Here is a 22,797-nt window from a genome sequence, read left to right as displayed (position 1 = left end):
CCCTGCCAGTGCGGTGCGCCAGGCCTGGCGTGAGGTGGCTGCTGCCGTCAGTGCTGTGGGACAGACCCCTCGCTCTGCAGAGCAATGTCGGAAGAAGATGCATGACCTCACCAGGGCTGCCAGGGTAAGTGCCAAGAGGGTGCCTCCGGGTAACAACCATTCCTCCCCCCCCTTTACTTAATCACCCACCTCCCCCCCTGGCACGGGGGGTGGAGGGGGATTGGGGCAGAGTGAGTTGAGAGTGGTTCACAAAGTAAATCCAGACTCAGTGCTCTGGCCCCCGTGGAGAGATACAATGATCTTATTACAACTTGACTCCCAAACTGTGCCAGTATTTGAACGGCCTGCTGAAACCTGCCATATTGTAATGATCTACCTATGCCCCCTCCCCCAACAGGACAAGACCGCTCACAACACTCGTGAGCGGAACAAGACTGGAGGGGGTTCGCCCATCCTGCACCCCCTCACCACGTTTGAGCTGAGGGCACTGGACATTGTTGGGGGATCTGCCACCCGGGAGATCGCGCAATGCGAGGTTGGCGGAGCTGCAACAAGTGAGACAACCCTGCATGACAAACACCCCCCACTCCCCCATCCTCTGTCCCTTCACACTCTGCCCACTGGAACACCTCCCCCATCCTCTGTCCCTTCACACCCTGCCCACTTGGACACCTCATCCATCCTCTGTCCCTTCACAAACCCTGCCCAATTGGACACCTCCCCCATCCTCTGTCCCTTCACACACCCTGCCCACTTGGACACCTCCCCCATCCTCTGTCCCTTCACACACCCTGCCCAATTGGACACCTCCCCCATCCTCTGTCCATTCACACCCTGCCCACTGGGACCGTCCAGTACCCGGCTGAGCGTCTCGAAATAAACCGTTTCATTCTCTTCCCTAGGACGTGATGCCGAACGACCAGGGCCGTCTGCCTCCAGGCGGAGACAGGCATCTGCCCCCACCGCACCCAGGGCTGCACGACAGAGGGTGCCCGATCAGCGGGGAGTCCCATCCTCCCCAACCGAATCTGTGGAGCAGGACGCCCAGAGGGCGGCGACAGAGCCAGAAAGAGAAATGGCCTGCGAACGCCCTGCGGCCTCTCAGCGGGCCGATGACATCGAGGAGGTGTCCACCCAAGACGACCTCGAGCTTGCGGCACAGCTATCTCCCACGCCATCCACCATCCCAGAGACACTCACCCCGGTTGGGCTATTTAGTGATGAGGCTCCTGGGTCACAGTCTGGGTCGCACATCACAGCTGAGCAGGTACAGCAGGTGGAGGTCGGAGCAGCCATGCAGGTGGCTCCCAGACGTTTTCCGAGTTCCTGGGCTTTCTCAACCCACCCGCACAGCCGATGTATCAAGAAACCCAGGGACACAATGACGGGATGAGGGCTGTCTTCCAGACTCTGCAGACGCTGTTGGAGGAGTCGAACAGCGTCCACGAGCAGGGAGTGGTGCCGCTCATGGCAGCAACCCAGGCCGACACCGCACGGGTGGCATCCGCGGTGGAGGCAATGGGTCAGGTTATGCAAGGCGTTGGGCTTAATGTGCACGCGTCATCCTCGGCCCTGGACAGGGTTGCCCTCTCACAGGCAGCAATGCGCCAGAGCCAACACGACATTGCCGGCGCGCTGCGGGCCTTGGCCGAGTCTCAGCAGGTCATGGCCCAGTCGCAGCACGCCATGGCACAGTCACAGCAGTCAGTCACGGAGAGCATCAACCGCCTGACACATGTGCTGGATGGCGTCGTGCACTCACAGGTTGAGATCGCACAGTCCCTGGCGGGAATGTCTAACTCCCTGGACTCCGTCTCTGCAAACCTTCGGATCCTGGTGGATACCGTTGCAGGCCTCCAAGACTGGCAGCGCCAGGTGTCGGTGGCGCGACGGGGTACCTCCCCGCTCGCACCTCTGTCCCAAAGTGAGGCCCGGGGGCCACCGGGCTCCCCGAGTGAGGAGGAGGTTTCGGGGCCCGTCCCATTAACTCCATCACGGGACGCCCCGGAATTCTCAGCCTCCCCCCGTCCCATCCCTGGTGCGTCGGGTGGGCAGCAGGCAGAGCAGGGTGGCACAACGTCACCCGAGACACCCGCAGAGCAGCCTGGCACATCAAGGCCGGGTCGCCCCAGGAAACGCTTGCCGAAGGAGAAACAAGTCGAAGGGGGCGATTCGCAGCAATCCTCCTCCACTCCTGCTGTATCATCTGGGGAATCCCTTAGACGTAGTGGTAGGGCCCGTAATGCAACAAAGAGAGACACTGAGTAAGTTGGCACGGGTGAAGGGCACAGTTTAGTTGTAGGGGCTAGGGCATCTGTAAATTATTGTTAACATTAAACACACTTTTCCACCTTACTTGAAATACCGTGTGATTGTTCCACAGCCACAGGAATCGTGATGGTGACCGAGTGTCGCTGGGGTTGACGAGCGGTGAAACTTCGGTGCCGGGTGTGCAGTCCCTGCACCTCCCCCCACCCCCTCCCACAGCTACACCACGCGGGCACGTGATGGAGTGTCCGTGACGAACTCAGCGGCCACCAAGGTGGATGGTTCAGCTATTGCCATGGGTCAGACTCTCTCTAGCGATTCTGAGCTCACAGCTCATCGCAGAGCGGGCTGTCATCATTCCACATGGCACTGATCACACCCGCTGACACAGCCATCAATGTTGTGCCACACCGTCTGGACCCAGTGTTAAGGGTTAAGGGTGATGTCGAAGTGGAGCAGTGTACACTGAGAGGGGGTGGGGGGGGGGGGGGGGGGGGGGTTGTGGTGGTGGCAGTTTTGTGTTGACCTTCTGCACGACTAGTGATGCAGGTGGTGGTTTGGTGTTCAGCAGGGACGTCGCATGTGACGCATGAACCGTGCTGCCACCAAGGCGTCGCGCGCCCGCCGTCCTCGCCGGGTCCGTTGTGCCGCCTCCTGGACATCACCAGCACCTGGGTCGTGTCTGCGTTCTGCGCCCGCCACTCCACCAGCCTCCTCCTCCTCCACCTCCCTCTCCTCCTCCTCCTCCTCTGTGCTGGCACCACTGCCACTGGCTTCTCCCTCCGCCTCCTGCAGCAGGTCATCTCCCCTCTGCGTCGCGATGTTGTGCAGCGCACAGCAGACCACAACAATGCGAGCTACCCTTTCGGCCTGGTACTGCAGGGCCCCTCCGGAGCGGTCCAGGCACCTGAATCTCATCTTCAGGAGGCCAAGGCAGCGCTCCACCACACCCCTGGTTGCTGCATGGGCCTCGTTGTATCGGGTTTCCGCATTGGTCTGAGGCCTCCGTATAGGCGTCATCAGCCAAGACCTCAGCGGATAACCCCTGTCGCCTAGCAACCAGCCCCTCAGCCGGGGGGGGCGTCCCTCAAACATAGCAGGGATGTACGACTGCGCCACTATGTAGGAGTCATGCACACTCCCTGGGAACCTTGCACAGACGTTCATGGACGTCATGTGGGGGTCGCATATCACCTGGATATTCATGGAGCATGACCCCCTCCTGTTTGTGAAGACCTCCCTGTCCCCTGCAGGCGGGCGCATGGGGACGTGAACACAATCGATTGCCCCCTGCACCATCGGTATCCCGGCCACACTGGCAAATCCACGAACTCGTGAATCTTGAGTTGCTCGATCCTCGGGAAAGGTGATGTAGCGGTCCGCGATGGCATAGAGGGCGTCGGTCACATCCCGGATGCACCTGTGGACCAATGACTGGGAGATCCCGGAGAGGTCCCCGCTCGGAGACTGGAAGGAGCCAGTCGCATAGAAGTTAAGAGCGACAGTCACCTTGATGGCAACCGGGATCGCGTGTCCTCCCCCCGTTCCACGTGGGGCGAGGTGCGCCACGAGGTGACAGATATGTATCATTGTCCCCCTACTCAGCCGGAGTCTCCTCCTGCAGGTGATGTCTGTAGTTGTTAGGAAAGAGATCCGGACACGGTACACCCTCGGCCTTGGTCGTCGCCTCTGGCACCGTGGCTGCACCCTCACTCTCTCCTCCCCCTCCTCCTCCTCCCCCCCCCATGCTGCTCGACGACTGGCAACTCCTCGGCCCTTCCCTCTGCTGCTGCAGCTGGCCCTGCATCCACTTCGGGTTGTGGCTGTGCATGCTGCTGCATCTCCAAATGCAGTGCAGAGGCCCCAACCACTGCGCTGAACATAGCCGTTCTGTTCGCAGACATTGTGCTAACCTACAGAAGGGTGGTGGGGGGCAGAGAAACGGGACATGTTAGACGGAGGTTAGACGACACCTCGGCAGCCGCCTGCCACGGGATACCTGTGTGTCCCAGTGGCCTGGTCGTGCTGCTGACACGCGGGCAGCCTAACCCCTGGTCACTTTCTGCATCCAACGGGCAGTTAACTACGTCCTCTTCACCGGTGCGTCAGTGGCCTGTGGCCGTAAGCCACAGGGCAACCAGCGGCCGTGTCCTAGTGACCGGCACGCTATGGCATGGTGGCAGACATTTTGTAACCGGGGTTGGACGAGTCACTCGCTCACTCTCTCCCTAACCCCCCAGTCCCACTCCCCCCTCAGTCTCCCCCACTCCCCCCTCCGTCTCCCACTCTCCCCCCTCCATCTCCCCCACTCCCCCCCTCCGTCTCCCACTCTCCCTCCTCCATCTCCCCCATTCCCCCCTCCATCTCCCTCACTGCCCCCCTCCGTCTCCCCCACTCCCCCCTCCGTCTCCCACTCTCCCCCCTCCGTCTCCCACACTCCCCCCTCCATCTCCCGCACTCCCCCCTCCATCTCCCACACTCCCCCCTCAGTCTCCCCCACTCCCCCCTCCGTCTCCCCCACTCCCCTGTCCGTCTTCCCCACTCCCCCCTCCGCTCCCACACTCCCCCCTCTGTCTCCCCCACTCCCCCCTCCGTCTCCCACACTCCCCCCTCCGTCTCCCACTCTCCCCACTCCGTCTCCCACATTCCCCCCCTCCGTCTCCTCCACTCCCCCCTCCGTCTCCCCCACTCCCCTCCCTCCATCTCCCACTCTCCCTCCTCCGTCTCCCACACTCCCCCCCTCCGTCTCCCCCACTCCTCCCTCCGTATCCCCCACTCCCCTCCTCTGTCTCCCCCACTCCCACCTCCATGTCCCACTCTCCCCCCTCCATCTCCCCCACTCCCCCCCTCCATCTCCCACTCTCCTCCCTGTGTCTCCCACACTCCCCCACTCCATCTCCCCCATTCCCCCCCCCTCCGTCTCCCACATTCCCCTCCCTCCGTCTCCCACATACCCCCTGTTCTGGACCCCCCTCCCGTTCTCGGGGATGCCTTCCCCGTTGTGGCCAGACTCCAGCAGTGCGCTGAGCTGTGCGCTGAGCGGTGCGCTCACCTCCTCGAAGCTCTCGTCAGCCAGCACGACTGGTTGACGAACTTGAAAAGCAAGTGTGTTGGCCGGCGTGAAAACATGGCGTGATGACGTCGGGACTTCGGCCCATCCGGGCCGGAGAATAGCAGGGGGCCAAAAAGTCGGGCTTCTGGTCGTGTCGGGGGGTCTGTCGAGGCCTTTGCCGGGAATGCCGATGTGTAGTTTGTGCGCCGTTCGGAGAATAGCGGGAGGGCGTTGGACCGGCATCACCGTGAAAATCTGCGCAGCCCGCTATTCTCCAAACCGGCGGGAGAGCGGAGAATCGCGCCCATGGTGTCAGCAGTGAAATAGATTCGAAGAAAGCTCCTGTATTTTGTGTCCAGAAGTGTGATTATTTCAAATTTTTGGGAACCACAAGACATAACAGTGCTGCTTAATTTATTCCTGAATGAACAAAAATAGAGAAAACAGGATAATGAAATAGCCATCTTGTGAAAAAAAACCACACAGGTGTTGCACCTATCAGCATCCTCCTATTCATCAAGCATTCATTAACACACACCCAAAACTAAGCACAGTTTGCAATAAGATACCAGCAGTTTTTTTTTCTTATTGCTGGTGACAATACGATTGGTGCAAAGTCATTGAGGCTTGTTAGTTATAGTTATGTTGATGGAGGAAGCTGCTATGGACGAGGGAACAATTCAAACGCACTCCTCCTATTGCCTCTCCCTTGTCAAAAGGTCTCCCATTTTCCTCTTACACTGTACACCTTTTAGACCTTTCAAAGCAAACAAAAAATAAATGTGTTAAAAAACACTCAGAGTCCTCAAAGCGTTCTGGTTGATGGCAATCTATGTCAGCAGCTCATTCCCTCTACACCATATGCCATTAGCCAGACAGCTCCAGTGTTATTATCTCCAGCCTCCTTCTCTCCCCTTCCTCCTCCCTTATCTTCACTGTCTGGCTCATTACCCAAACCACACTGCTCTCACTAACTAGCTTGGTTTAACTTGGCCACCCACATTCCGCATTTATTATAATAAATAGACATAAAAGAGAGGGAGAGAGATGAGAGATTGTGGAAGAAAGAGAGGAGATAATGAGGTGAGCAGACCAAATGGACTGATGATCTTTTCCTATCTGTAAAGATTACTATGTTGGTATTATTATAGACAAGAGTATTATAGCCCTCCAACTTATCAGGAGAGCTGGAAAAAAGTGGTGTAAGTTCCCTATTCCAGTGTAATTGAGAGAGTTATTTAGCACAAATTGCACCAAGCTAATACATTGTCTTGCAGTATTTAAATTCCAACAGGAAAATCGAGTAGTCATTATACGAATTTGCACTGACTAAATCAATTGCTTGTAGCCTTTAGGCAACAAAATGAAGTATAAGCTTTCACATCAGTTTTATTTTGTTAATGGCTACCCTGGAGAGTGATCAGTTAATTAACTTCTCAATGGTGGCAGGAGCTTATAGCACAGTGTTGTGATTTAACTCATAAAGTAAAACCCCTGTAAAGCTTTTAGGTTATTATTAAAAATTGTACCAGATTAGGAGTTCTTGCCAGTCTGGATTGCCTGAAAAAATTTTTTATCCATCTAGCGTAAAGAAATATTTATAAGGTTCTTCTAATTATATTAATTTGGATATTATCTTGTGCTTTCAATAAATACTTTTAAACTAAATAGAATTTTGAAAATGTTTACGATTAAAAGAAATATAAATTAAATTGGGGAAGAATGCTCCTAAAATAACATTTGTCTTCAGCTCATTGGTTCCATGACCTAACAACAGTTCTAACCTCTGCAAACTGATGGTAATGAGCGGGATTTTCTGGCCGCTTACTCTGGCGAGATCTGATGGCCCCACCAATGGCGCACTCCTCCTGTGGGTTTCCCAGCAGTGAGGGGTGCGTTCAATGGGAAACCCCATTGACAACGGCAGGACCAGAAGATCCTTCCGCTGGTGGGTCGTCCACCGCCACTGCAGACCGCGTCTTGGAGGGGGAGGAACATCCCGCTCAATGTTATTCTTAGTGTGATCCAACTGGTTGTGGTTTTTCTGCCTTTCTTAAGTAAATCTTGTTTATTGCCTCTTTTTAGTGCTTGATAGAGTTTCCTGAAATGGCTGATTTACATCATCACCTAGTTTATCTACCTGTTTTTCTATGGGTAGACTAGTTTTTGTTATTACAATAGGGTAAAACTGAGAGTTGACACAACATTAATTTCTTACAAATACACAAAAATAATAGGATGAATCTGTATGAATTCATGAATAACATGAATCTGTATTCCGCTAGCACACTGTGCTTCTTGATATTTTGTCTCAATAACATTCTTAAAATACAAAACTTAAAAAATGCTACTCAAATAAACATTTTTGTGTTAAAGGTCTGTTTATCATGTGGAAAAAGCAGATTTAATGAAGTGAACTCTGCAGTGCAGGTCATATTTTGTATGCGTTAGTTATGCATGCACCATTATATGAAAGTTTGCAGAATTTCCCAGTTCTGCATATTGTGTGCCTCTATAAGAGAGAACTACTTAAGCCCATGAACATTTCCACCCCCTGCTGACTCTCCTTTTTGTGAGTTTAACATCTTATTCTGTAAGCCATAGAAACAAGAGGGATGAGTTGTAACCCTGCCTCCCGAGGTAAAACTGGCTGGGCGGGCAGTTAAAATTGCCTGGGAGACTTATTTGTTAATGTCCTGCTCTGTTCCCATTGCCTTCTGGTTTAACCAGCTCTACTTCTTTAAAGATGCAGATCGGGGCCTGATGACTGGTGCACAGTTTGACCCTTCCCACTTAATTCCTGTCGATCCGGACAGTAAGAATTCCTCCCCTCAGTATCAAGTCAGTCTGAAACTGGTACCAACAGGGCTATCATCTAATATGAATGGAACGAGGCGCAAGCTGTCTCACTCAGCTGGATATCGGTGGAGAGGCGTGGGAGAAGGATGATGTGACCGACTGCGTGAAAGGTTGCAGGCAGATCCAGAAGGATGAGGAGTGTTGCCCGTTCTGGGTGAGTGTGCTTAACACTCAATTTGGCTCTGTTTCGTTACTTAGCTCTGGAGTCGCAAGGTATCGTTAAGATACCGCCACAAGTTCAAGGTGAAGTTCAAAGTAATAAAACCATACACCAATTAGTAAGTTCAAACAACTGAGTTTATTATAATACAATTATAATAACTACCCATGCACACGCTAAAAGGATTAAACTATTCCTACCGCTAAATAAACTAATACTTATCTCGAAAGAACTGCCGGATCAGGGAACAAGGCCTCTTGCTCTGCTCTGGTCTGCAGACTTCAGGTTGGTATAAGTTAAAAGGGGTCAGGAGTGTCTATCTCTGGTAGCGATCGTTGTGAGACACTTACTTGCTGGCGGCTGCTGTCCCAAACCTCTCCTCTCTCTCCTTCAAGGTCTTCTTGGCAAAAGCTGGTCGAGGTGCTGGTCCACAGGGGAGGGCGGGTCAAGGAGACAGGAGGGCTGGACAAGAAGAACGAACTAAGTGTGGGACCTGTCTTTTATAGGTCCCAGGGATCCGCGCCCCTTTGGGCGGACTCCCTTACCTGCTCGGAATCGATTGGGTCTCTTCCCAATCGATATGTTTGAATCCCCCCAATACTGAGGCTGTTCCTTGGCTACTGGGCGGGCTTTCAGGTTCTTTGTTTTCGAACCCCGCTGGTGCCGGGGTGTCTGGTATCCTTTACAATGTTGCAGTTACTTCCCCATTTGTGTCCATTGTCTCTGGAATCGTTCCATTAATATGCTAACTATCCCGGAGATTGCCTCATTAGTATGCAGAATGTTCGTTTCGGTGCTGTCTGCTCCCTTAGCAGACAGAATCCACATTTGCTTGGTGCAGCCTGCTGGTGCTGCAAACATTGTCCATTTTAACCTGTATGCTTTGCGTTCCTCCATTTTGTATTTAGGGAATGGCCAACTTCAGTGGCTACAGGAGGGACTGTTTGTGTCACAGTTTCATGGGATGTAATTTGTGAAGGCAATTTTAGTATTGCAGAAGAGGCAGAAATCTCATTGGAATTCAAACCAGGAGTTCCGGGAAAGATGGACATGTGCTTAGGGGCCAACAACACATTCAAGGATTAAAGGGAGGTTGGAGATGGACTGATAGTTTGCAATGCCAAGGGGCCAAATGTTGGCGTTTTTGAGGACCCAAAAGGCCAGTTTTAATCCAGGCTGAGGATGAATATTTGTATAAATAATAAACTTTTAAGTTTTACCTTTAGTTACAGCTGCTGCATGTACCATAGCGAACGACTGCAGCATGTGCAGTGCAGACTGCAGTTAGTTGTCAACCAAATTCATAAAAAGGTCTGAAGCCTACATAAGGCCGTTGATTTACATAAGCAAACAGCTTAATGAAAGTTTCAGACAGGCCCCCTGGATGACTAAAGGCTGACATAACCAACTTGTAACACACTTACTGGGTGGCACGGTGGCTCGGTGGTTAGCACTGCTGCCTATGGCACTGAGGTCCCAGGTTCGATCCTGGCTCTGGGTCACCGTCTGTATGGAGTTTGCACATTCTCCCCATGTCTGGGTGGATTTCACCCCCACAACCCAAAGATGTGCAGGTAGGTGGACTGGCCACGCTAAATTGCCCCTTAATTGAAAAAAAAAACATAATTGGTGCTTTAAATTTAAAAAAGAAATTGTAACACACTCAGTGTGCAATCTGAGCATCTGTTTTCTGGCCCTCAAAAACAATTGAATTTGCAGGTGTTATTTTAACCATAAAAATTATTGTTAAAGCTACAGTTGGAAAATTAGGTGCAAATTGTAAATCTAATATAGAAGATCACATTGTAGCTCATGGAGGATTCAAAAAGAGAACAATAAAATTGTATACAGAAATTGGTGGCAAAAGAGGAGCTGGTAGAGGGGCTGGGGCACCAATAGAGTTGGAGGAGCTAGTCGGGGGGATTGGACAAATGCAGTCAGGTAAGGCACCGGGGCCGGACGGGTTCCCGGTGGAATTTTATAAAAAGTATGCGGATCTGGCGGGCCCCCTGTTGGTGCGAGCCTTCAATGAGGCATGGGACGATGTCGCGGGCACTGATCTCTCTGATCCTGAAGCGGGATAAGGACCCCTTGCAGTGTGGATCATACAGGCCTATCTCGCTCCTCAATGTTGTCGCCAAGTTGCTGGCGAAGATCCTGGCCACCAGGATAGAGGATTGTGTACCAGGGGTGATACACGAAGATCAGACAGGATTTGTCAAGGGACGGCAGCTCAACACGAATGTGCGGAGACTGCTAAATGTTATCATGATGCCGGCAGTGGAGGGGGAGGCGGAGATAGTGGTGGCGCTGGATGCAGAGAAAGCGTTTGATAGAGTTGAGTGGGGGTACCTGTGGGAGGTGTTGGAGCGGTTCAGATTTGTGGAGGGATTCATCAAATGGGTGAGGCTGCTCTACGCGGCTCCGATGGCGAGTGTAGTTACAAATGGAAGGAGATTGGAGTACTTTAGGCTCTACCGTGGGACCAGGCAGGGGTGCCCCCTGTCCCCCTTGCTCTTTGCACTGGCGATTGAACCTCTGGCTATGGCATTGAGGGAGTCAGGGAGATGGAGGGGTCTGGTGTGGGGTGGGGAGGAACATCGGGTATCGCTGTATGCGGACGACCTGCTGTTGTATGTGGCGGACCCAGTAGGGGGAATGCCGGGGGTGATGGAGCTGTTAGCAGAATTTGGGGGCTTCTCGGGCTATAAGTTAAATTTAGGCAAGAGCGAGGTATTTGTAGTACACCCGGGAGATCAGGAGGAGGGAATTGGGAGGCTCCCGTTTAAGAGGGCAGTGAAGAGTTTCAGATATCTGGGGGTGCAGGTGGCCAGGAGTTGGGGGACTCTCCATAAGCTTAATTTTACCAGGCTGGTGGAGCAGATGGAGGAGGAATTTAAAAGGTGGGACATGGTGCCGCTATCGTTGGCGGGTAGAGTGCAGTCCGTCAAAATGACGGTTCTCCCGAGGTTCTTGTTCCTCTTCCAGTGTTTGCCCATCTTTATCCCTAGGGCTTTTTTTAGAAGGGTGACCAGCAGCATCATGAGCTTTGTTTGGGCTCATGGGACCCCGAGGGTGAAGAGGGTCTTCTTGGAGCGGGGTAGAGATGGGGGGGGGGGGGGGGGCTGGCGTTACCCAATCTCTCGGGGTACTACTGGGCGGCCAATGCGTCGATGGTGCGCAAGTGGGTGATGGAGGGGGAGGTGGCAGCATGGAAATGGATGGAGAGGGCGACCTGTGGAGATACAAGCCTAGGGGCCCTGGTAACGGCGCCGTGGCCGCTCCCTCCTATGAGGTATACCGCAAGTCTGGTAGTGGCGGCTACCCTCAATATTTGGGGGCTCGATGGAGGCTCCGTTAAGGGGGAACCATAGGTTTGTCCCGGGGAACATTGATGGGGGATTTCAGGGTTGGCACAGAGCGGGCATCATACAGCTGAGGGACCTGTTTATTGATGGGAGGTTTGCTAGCCTGGGGGAGTTGGAGGAGAAATTTGGGTTCCCCCCGGGAAACATGTTCAGGTATCTGCAGGTCAAGGCATTTGTTAGACGGCAGGTGGAGGGATTCCCTTCGCTTCCCGCGAGGGGGGTGAGTGACAGGGTGCTTTCGGGGATCTGGGTCGGAGAGGGGAAGATATCTGATATCTACAAGGTTATGCAGGAGGTGGAGGAGGCGTCAGTATAGGAGCTGAAAACTAAGTGGGAGGGGGAACTGGGGGAACAGATCGAGGACGGGACATGGGCTGATGCCCTGGAGAGGGTTCATTCTTCCTCCTCGTGTGCGCGGCTTAGCCTCATCCAATTCAAGGTGCTGCACCGGGCCCACATGACTGGGACGAGGATGAGTAGGTTCTTTGGGGGTGAAGACAGGTGTGTCAGGTGCTCGGGGAGTCCAGCGAACCATGCTCATATGTTCTGGGCATGCCCGGCACTGGAGGAGTTCTGGAAGGGGGTGGCGAGGACGGTGTCAAGGTTGGTGGGATCCAGGGTCAAGCCAGGATGGGGACTCGCGGTTTTTGGGGTTGGGGTGGAGCCGGGAGTGCAGGAGGCGAAAGAGGCCGGTGTGCTGGCCTTTGCATCCCTAGTAGCCCGGCGAAGGATTTTGCTACAATGAAAGGATGCGAGGCCCCCAAGCGTGGAGACCTGGATCAATGACATGGCGGGTTTTATTAAGCTAGAGAAGGTCAAATTCGCCCTGAGAGGGTCGGTACAAGGGTTCTTTAGGCGGTGGCAACCTTTCCTCGACTTTCTGGGTCAACAATAGGGTACTGGGACAGTAGCAGCAACCCGGGAGGGAGGGGGGGAGGGAGGGAGGGGGGGAGGGAGGGAGGGGGGAGGGAGGGAGGGGGGAGGGAGGGGGGGAGGGGGAGGGGGGAGAAGGAGGGAGGGGAGGGAGGGGGGAGGGGGGAGGGAGGGGGGAGGGGGGAGGGGGGAGGGGGGGAGGGGATGACTATGTTTGGTTTGTTTATTTAATTTAAATTTATTGTTAAGTTCTCTTGTTGGGGTTGGGAGGTGGGGGGGGGGGTATGATACATGCGTTGATACGGTCTGGGGGGTGTTACAGGTGTTATGGGTTATTTTGTTGCATTTCATTGTTTGTTGTTACATTTTATATTTTCTGTAAAAAAATTCCAATAAAAATTATTTAAAAAAAAAGAAATTGGTGGCAAGGTTAAATCATGCCGCCATTGATACTTTACAACATTACTCATGTAAAGCTGGCAGTGCAGGCCTGGATGCTGAACTCCTATTCAGACCATCACCCAAAGCCATTTACAAAGATCTCTCAATATCATTCTGGTGCCGCACCAACTTGTATTACAAAGTAGGGTCACTAAAATTTGTACTGCCTCTCATGATATGCAACCAATGAACACTAAGAATAGGACACAACCAATGGGCAGTCAGGACACTCAGAGGTGGCATCACCACAAGGGTGCCTGACATAAACACTATAAAAGGGATGAGGCACTCACACCCTGCCTCTTTCCACAGACAGACATCTCGAGAGTTAGACAGGGTTGATCAGCAGCATCACACCTCAGCACGTGGCTTAGAGCAAGCTGGTGCAGTTAGACTGAGTTACTACAGTTAGATTAGCAGAGAGGCAAACTCATTTGAGAACTGTGTTAATAGTTCAATAAACACATTGAACTCATTTCAGAGTCTGGAGCATCCTTTAGTTAAGACTGCATCAAGTAGCAGCCTGTCTTATCCGAAGCAGCATAACACAACACTGCCAAGAGAGTCAACTGTGACTTTGTCTGTACTTTTAGGTCAGCGGCTCAGTCACGGTGAGAAACGGTAGTCTGTTATGACTCACATTTTCAAGCTTAAAAACAGAACCATTGGAGCAAGTGGCAGAATTTGAAAAGCCAGAAATTGGTTCATCTGAAGCAGGCAAACTCAGAAGCCAGTAAACCAAAACCTGCTGTATGAATGACAGGAGGGTGGCTGAATTCGTCAGCAGAGAAATTACAAGAATATCAGATTAGAGTCGCAGGCTAAAAGCCAGAACCAAATCTATTGAAAAGCAGGCTGTTAAGTGTTTGGGATGTGAAGTTCAGGCTAGAAAAAGCCCTGAAAGACTTGAGGGAAGGTTCATGATAAGAAAAAAGCCTCAGTTGAAAGTTTGAGAAGTAGCTAATCCTGAGAGCTATAGCAGCTTCATTTCTCACATTTCCCTTCAGAATTATCGAAATGCATCAATGCTCTTGACTTGTTTTTGTCCTCTGCTCCCTTACTGCCTGCAGGCTGACTATTATCCTGCTTTACTGGCACTTTGCAATACCAAGGTTGGGATCTCAATCTTCCTACTTTGGGTACAGAATGTGTGGTGCACGACTTTGCTTCCATCCCTCCAACCCAAGAGGGTCAGTTGCTAGAGTGGTTTGGTGGCTGTGGAAGAGGGGTAATTCAGCGGTGCCACAGGGGGAATAACCATTGCCGCATCTGCTGAGGGAATACGAGACTTTGACCAATCATTCAAGCCGAGGAGAAGAAGGCAACTGTTGGCTTTATAAACCTTAATTGAAATCAAAGCCATGTGTCTGCTGATCTTGGCTTGTCAGTAGTCACCCTGTGCCCTCTTCCTGCCCATTCTGGGTGACATTTATAAGAGGCCCCATGGTTAAAATTGGTGTGGCTTTCCTCTGTCTCAGGAAAGCGGAAAATCAGCATGCCAAAGTGGTTTTCTACCCAAAACCCATTCTGAGTTTAAATCTGCCCAAAGAGCAGATAAATAATGAAAGGCAGAATGAACTAGCAGTATACATAGCATGAGGGTTTGAAAAAAGTAATGGCAGATGGATAGGCAAAATGACAGAGGAGGAAGCAGATAGATTGCAGCCTGATTTGACAAATTTAAACAGATTTAGGTCAAAGAACAGGACAAAGAGAAAGGAAAAGAGTCAGAGAAAGACAGACAGTCAGACAGTAATGGGCTGTTGTCAAAAACATTCCAACTAGGGAAATACTCCAGTACTTATTTCATAGAATTCTGATTGTGCGGAAGGGTGCCAATCGAGCCATTGAGTCTGCACCAACCCTTCGAAAGAGCACCCTACCTAGGCCCACCCTCTGTCCTGTCTGTTGTGTTCTATGATATAACTATTGTAATGATGTACACAGAACATATAGTTGTTTAAGTATAAAGATGATTTATTAATAAACACGTGGAGAGATAACTAACGAACTATAATACAGACAATGGCGACTAAATAAATTCAGTGAATTCTTCTGGAGCTACTCTAAGTACGGCTATCTTGTATGACTTATTACCAACTGGCGGGTGTCTTGAGTCACATGATAGATCTCTATCGCCACCAGCTGGTTGGAGGTCACATTGCTAACTATACACAGAACTGTACACAGGTATATCACCACACTGCACCAAAACCCACACAACCATTTGGTCCCTAAGGGGAAACTTAACATGGCCAATTACCTAACCCACAGATCTTTAGATGTGAGAGGAAACCGGAGAACCCGGAGGAAACCCACGCAGACACGGGGAGAATGTACAAACTCGATACATGCAGTCATCCAAGGTTGGAATTGAACCAGGTCCCTGGCATTGTGAGGCAGCAGTGCTAACCACTGCCACTATGCCACCCCAATAAACATTTGCAACATGATGCAATAAGAACATGTGTTGATGTAAAGCTAGATAGTGCGCTTTTAATGACTTTAAAAAAACATAATTTAATGGCAGTTAAATAAAAGAAACCTATTTAACTATTTTCCATTCTGGAGACTAAGTGCTCCCACCAGCAGAGAATTGGGACTGGTCTTTGCTGGTGCTGGGAGTGGGGTCGAACTACGTGTCTCTCTTCTTAACCATGCAAATATATGCATGGTGGAGAACTCGGCAGATGGTGCGCAGAGTGGGGACGGATGCAGGATTTGCATTGTGGGGTGGAGGGGGGACTTGCGTTGGACTTTAGGGGCACCTCAGATATGCACTGACCCCACCTAACCTAACTCTGAGACTGCCAGCATGGGAATGAGCATCGCAACGGCCATTGTCAAATCAGTTTTTCGGGGTACTCTCCATTCTCGCCCAATCGGGAATCTCAACCCTGGTGTCGAGCAATGGAGAATCCACCCCTAGATTTTGTCTTTGAAAACAAATCTAACATGTACAGAATAAAATTGTGTCATTAACCTGAATGTAATGAGTTTGGAAGGTCTTCAATTATGTCATTAACATTTGATTTCTCTAACATGTCTGATTGGTTAGATGTAAGTGTGCGATGTTGCAAAATAAAATGGTAATTCCTGGAAATTAAGAAACCAAAGAAAGAAATTGAACCTATAGCCCCCTCATTTTATACCCTTGAATTTCATGTCACAATTTTTGCTCTCCTATCCAGGCAAACGTCATTTTGGTCCAGGTCCATTTTAGTTACCCAGGATGGCAGACTGAATCAGATATTGGATTTCTTAAGTATGGAAATTGAATCCGACACTGGTTGCAAGAATCTAAAATCAATGGTACCAATTCTTGAACATGTAACAGTGGCCCATAAAGGGACTGCTGGGAACTGCCCTCAAAACCCCCAAAAGAACCAAGTTATTTTTATTTTATTTTATTGTGTTTAGGAGGAGCACTGACAAACTCATTGTTGGCAAGTTGATGATCTGACTCCCCTTCAAACCATGGTGAGGCACCGATTTGGCATCGCAGTTTATCAGCGTAGAGTAAAGGGTGAAGATTAGAAGCTGATATAATAATGATATCAGGTCACATCACTGAGAAGTAAGAGATCTGGCAGGAGAGAAAGCTCCAATCTCAGGTAAAGATCCAAATGTATGAATATTCACTGTAAGTAATGAGGATTGTTTTTGAGGAACAACAGACTCAAGCAGCACACTTCGGGAGAATATACAATCCCTCAAATTACTGTCTCGACCCCAACCACACAGTGAAACATAGTGTGTAAACATTAATAAATAAGAGGTTCTTGAAGGATGGACAAAAATAAAAAAAAGGCATCCCAAGGTGTTGGAACATTGAACGAGCAGCAGGTACAAGCTGAGACACAGACCTGGAGACCCGGGCAGCACGGTAGCACAGTGGCTAGCACTGTGGCTTCATCGCACCAGGGTCCCACGTTTGATTCCCGGCTTGGGTCACTTTCTGTGCGGAGTCTGCATGTTCTCCCCATGTCTGTGTGGGTTTCCTCCGGGTGCTCAGGCTTCCTCCCACAGTCCAAAGATGTGCAGGTCATGGTAAATTGCCCTTAGTCCCCAAAAAGATTTTGGTGGGGTTACTGGGTTGCGGGGATAGGGTGGAGGTGTGAGCTTGAGTAGGGTGCTCTTTCCAAGGGCCGGTGCAGACTTGATGGGCCGAATGGCCTCCTTCTGCACTGTAAATCCTATGATTCTATGGACTTCTTGTAATAATAAACTTCATTATTGTCACAAGTATGCTTACATTAACACTGCAATGAAGTCACTGTGAAAAGCCCCGATTCGCCACATTCTGGCGCCTGATCGGGTACACAGAGGAATCATAGAATCATAAAATTTACAGTTGAGAAGGAGGCCATTCGGCTCATCGAGTCTGCACTGGCCCTTGGAAAGAGCACCCTACCTAAGCCCACACTTAATTCAGAATGTCCAAATTACCTAACAACATGTCTTTTGGGACTTGTGGGAGGAAACTGGAGCACCCAGAGGAAATCCACGCAGACACAGGGAGAACATGCAGACTCCGCACATACAGTGACACAAGCCGGAAATCGAACCTGGGTCCCTTGTGCTGTGAAGCAACAGTGCTAACCACTACTGTGCTCCTGTAAATTCTGAAGGTTTCAATTCTTATGTCAGCATCCATTGGAATATAACATCAGAGAGGAATAAATTTAATAAAAAGAAGCGTGGATTTGTTCATCGATAATCTCTCAGCTGAGAGGGAACTCCAGTTATGAAACCTTAAAGCAGGAGCTGATTTCTGACAGGATTGTAGCAGGAGTTCTGAATGAACCATTATCAGATCTCTTACAGAGAGAATTTAACACTGGTGAAAAAAGACCAGATTTCAAGACAAATCAAAGTCAGGAAAAATAGTTGGGTATTTGTTTGTGGGGGAGGAGAGGTGCAGTAAAGAAGGTCTGGGGGGACCTGTGGGGGGGCTGGTGAGGGAGTGTCCAGGGAGCACTATTTGGCTGGTCGGGTCAGCGCATGGCCTGCGCCATGTTTTACAGTGCGACCGCTGCAGGTCGTTCATTTCATTGTGTGCATGTGCAGCCACGGACCTAGCCATTCTCCGGCCGCTTATATCGTGGGAGCCGGGAGTTTTACGACGCACGGCTGCTAGCTGCTCACCGGTCGCAGCATTGGTGAGGGGGCGGCGCCAAATTTTTCCATGTAAAATGCCATGGATCCTCCGCAATTAGCCTCGGAATCGGAGAATCTGGACCTTGGTGTATTAAACTTGATGTGAATGGACACCACACAGGGTTTAAAACTAGACACAGGAGGGATTTCTGTTTTATCAGATTAAGTCACATGGCTCAAACGGATTATATAGGTCACATAGTACATACCACTGGAAACATAATTGATCCACAAAAAACAAAAGTAATCAATTTCCACAACCTAGGAACATAACTGAGCTTCAGAGATTGCTTGGGATAGCCAAATAGGCAAGTTGCTCCCACATTTAGCAGAGGTCAGAGAGCCCTTGCAGCAACTGTTGAGACAGGGTCAACAGTGGTGCTGGAAAGCGTTTGAAAATATTAAACAACTTTTAATCTCTTCTGAAACCCTGGCACATTATGACCCAGAATTATCGACCATCATAGCAGCTGATGCATCATTTACATGTCTGGTGGCAGTTTAATTTCAAGTGCAGCAAGAAGGTGAATGTTGACCAGTTTATTGTACCTCCAGATCACCAAGAGAAATAGAAGATAAGTACGACACAACAGAAAAAGAAAGATTGGCAGCAATGTGGGCATGCAAAAACATTTCTGTCTATGTTCTGGGATTGCTTTTCAAAATCAAAACAGATCATAAGCGACTTGTCATGAAAGAAATCGCAAAGATGCCACCAAGAACCCAGTTGTTTGGATTAAGATTGATGATATATGAATCCATCAAAAAGTACATTCAAGGGAAGAATCAAACAACAGCAGACTCACTGGGTGTGATTCGGTGGCCAAAAAAGTTCGCTTAACGGGGTGTTTTGTGTCGGTCGCGTTGACGAGATCACAGCCTGTATTCAATGGCCCTTAATGCCAAAATTGTGCCCCCACATCAATCTTGAAGTTCTTAGCTCCTTTGCCATCTGATTTGTCTGACCTGCACCTCAGCTGCTTGCTGCTAACAATTGGGAGCTGCCTTTAAACGCTCCCTGAGGATGTTGTGTTATTCACCCCGGGGTAACACGGACTGCAACAGGATGCAGATGAACGGTAAAGCATACACCAAACGTAGGCATTGGTTCAATACGATTTATTGAACTTCTGTAATAATGCACACAGCTGGCTGTGGGTTGACACTCTACTACTCTAAGTGTACTAACTCTAATTAACTAGACCAGACCAGCTCTGATCCACGTGTAGAAGCTGCTGACTGATATATACACCCCGACTGTCACTACAGTTGTCACCAGTGGAAAGAGACGGAGTGCTGATGCCTCGTGTGTTTTATAGTTGGAAGCCCCCCCTCTGGTGTTCTGTCTGGTGATTGGTTGTGTTCTGTGCTGTATGTTGATTGGCTCACCTGGGTGTCTGTCACTGCGTGCTTTTACCTCATGATGTGCATGGGTGCATATTATGACAGATGACTCACTCCCAGTCAACACACAAGCATGGCAGCGTGCAGACCTGCTCCTCGCTCTGGGGATGCCGGCCTATCCAGGCTTCTCAACTGTTGATTAGAGGTCCGGAGAGAGTCGGAGAACCAGCATCAGGGTTGGCAATGCCGCCTAAGAGGCAGTGGTAGCTGCTGTCAGTGCTGCCAGCATGACCAAGAGCACTGCAGTCCAATGTCGGAGGAAGACAAATGATCTCCAACAAGCTGCAAGGATAAGTTACCACCTCTCTCCTGGCATCAGTTCCATCTGCCACACCTCAAATCCCCAAATGCCCCTCTTCAATTCACTGGCTCACACCCTGCACCCTCCCTGTATCCAAACTTCAAGCTTGTTCCTCAGAACCTCCTGGCACCCACAAGCACAACTCCTTCATGTTTAGGTGCGGTGCCCACACATGCCACCTGTCATTGACCCCCATGACCCATCAAGCATGCGGCTCACAATGCCCGCTCTTGGAGATCACTGGGTTGCCAAAGCGAGAGCTGTAACCGACAGTGAGGTTGTCCTGCACCTGAGAGATGAGCATCCACTGTGCCTTCATCGAGATGACCTCTGAGTTGTGGGTGTCCCAAAAAATAATCCTTCCTGTTCACTGGCCACATGTCCACTGTCTTGTAGGATCACCATCTAATGAGGCTGGCCCATCCGGAGTTGAACCCCCGCCTGCCACCCAAGAGAACACCTCAGAGGAGAGCTCCAAGGGGAACATCTGTGACAATTTCACAGCTATACATAGAAACGAACATCAAAAATAGAAGCAGGAGTAGGCCACTTGGGTATGCTCCACTTTTCATTATGATCATGGCTGATCATCAAATTCAATACCCTGATCCAGTCTTCCCCCCCATATCCCTTGACCCCTTTAGCTCCAAGAGCCATATCTAATTCCTTCTTGAAATAAAACATTTTGGCCTCAAGCATTTTCTGTTGCAGTGAATTCCACAGATTCACCAGTCTCTGTGAAGATTTTTTTCCTCATCTCAGTCCTAAAAGGTTTACCCCTCATCCTCGAACTATGACCCTTAGTTCTGGACTCCCCCTCCATTGGGAGCATTCTTTCTGATTCAACCTTGTCTAATCCTGTTACAATTTTATAAGTTGCTGTGAGATCCCCTCTCGCTCTTCTAAACTCCAATGAATATAATCCTAACCGATTTAGTCTCTTCTCATATGACAGTCCAGCCATCCTGGGAATCAGCCTGGTAAACCTTTGCTGTGCTGTCTCCATAGCAAGAACATCCTTCCTCAGATAAGGACCCCACAACTGCACACAATACTCCAGGTGTGGCCTCACCAACGCCCTATACAATTGCAGTAAAACATCCCTATTCCTGTATTTAAATCCTCTTGCTATGAAGGCCAATGAGGATGCCAAGGTCCCTCAGTTTATACCCATTCACGTAATAATCTGCATTTATATTTTAGCCACCGAAGTGGATAACCTCACATTTATCCACATTATTCTGCATCTGCCATGCATATGCCCAGTCCAAACCAGGCTGAGGCATCTCTGCATCCTCCTCACTGCTCACCCTGCCACCCAACGTTTTTGTATCATCTGCAAAGTTGGAGAAAATACATTTAGCTCCCTCGTCCAAATCCTGAATATATAATGTCAACAGTTGGGGTGCTAGCACAGATCCTTTCAGTACCCTATGAGTTGCTGCCTGCCAATTGGAAAAAAACATTTATTCCAACTCTTTGCTTCCTGTCTGCTAATCAGCTTTGTCCACATTGATTCTTACCCTAAGAAACTACAGAGAGTCGTGAACACACCCCAGTCTATCACACAAACCTGCCTCCCATCCATTGACTCTGTCTACACCTCCCGCTGCCTTGGGATAGCGGTGGGCGACATTAGAGAACAGGCTTCGAGGGCACTGTCTGGTGAGTACCACACAATTATTGATGCACATCAGGTGGAGGCTTCAAAATCCAAGGGAGGCAGCTATCTGAGGTCTGCTGGATCCCTGGACACAGCTGTGTTGGAGCCAGATGCCGAGACTCTGGACAAGATTCTCCCAGAGCTGATGCAGATGACAGGGCAGAGCCATGAGATTCAGGAGCGAGTATCGGTGACATTTCATTGATTGCAAGGTCAATTGGAAAAGTCCCAAATCCTTCAGGTGCAGGAGATCGTGTCCACAATGCGTGGCACTGAGGCCAGCACTGCTCGGGTGGCGACCATAGTGGAAAACCTGGTGCACGAGGTCCGTGTCTTGAATGGTGGTGTCCAAGTCATAGGTCAGTCTGTGATGACCAAAGCTGAGGGCCTCAACATCATGTCGCAGTCGATGAGGGATGTGTCCCAGACTCTGATGGACATTGCCAAGGCACTCCAGATTGTGGTCCCGTCACTGAGGACAGTCGCTGACGTCGTCGACACCGTGGTGCAGACAATGTGCAGCTACCCGTTACAATGGACTGGCAGGGCTAAATGAGTCAAAGACATCTGGAGCTCACTCCAGCAGCCCCTCCATACCATGGAATCCCATAGGGCACTAGGGCACACAGGGCACGATCAGGGAGTAGGAAGTGCTTGAGTTCTTCTGGTTCCTCCCCTCCTGAAACCAGCTTATCTCAAGCGCAGCAGATAGAACAGGGTGGCACAGCGACGCCAGTCACACCAATAAATCATTTGGGGTCATCCAGCTTCAGGTCCTCCAGAGAATGTCTGCCAATGGCATCAAAGGCCACAGGGTGCAGAAATCAGCAGTCTGCCTCCACGTCTGATGTGCATCCTGGGGACACACCTAGACTTAGCACTAGACTATGGAGGATCAAGAGGAGTGAGAAAAACTGAGTGGGGACTGGTGAGGTTATTATCTGTGGCTGGGGGAAACGTCATAGTAAAATGTTCACTATTAAAATATGTCACATCTGATGCATGTGAAGCCTCTGTCACCCTAGTCTTCACAGCAGGCTGCCACATCCCTCCTCTGTTCCTCCCCCTGTGGGCTTAAGTAGAGTGCGCTTTCAAGGGTCGGTGCAGACTCGATGGGTCGAATGGCATCCCCCTACACTGTAAATTCTATGAATCAAGATTGTAGAGGATCATAAGGAGAAACTACAGTGCCTTAATATCTTTGGTGAGGAAGCCAATAGAAATTGTAAGAGGGATCTGGAAGGAGGA

This window comes from Scyliorhinus canicula, chromosome 2 (assembly GCF_902713615.1).
Source record: "Scyliorhinus canicula chromosome 2, sScyCan1.1, whole genome shotgun sequence".
Lineage (NCBI taxonomy): Eukaryota > Metazoa > Chordata > Chondrichthyes > Carcharhiniformes > Scyliorhinidae > Scyliorhinus > Scyliorhinus canicula.
The sequence above is the reverse complement of the archived record's forward strand: the minus strand, read 5'-3'. Positions refer to the sequence as shown.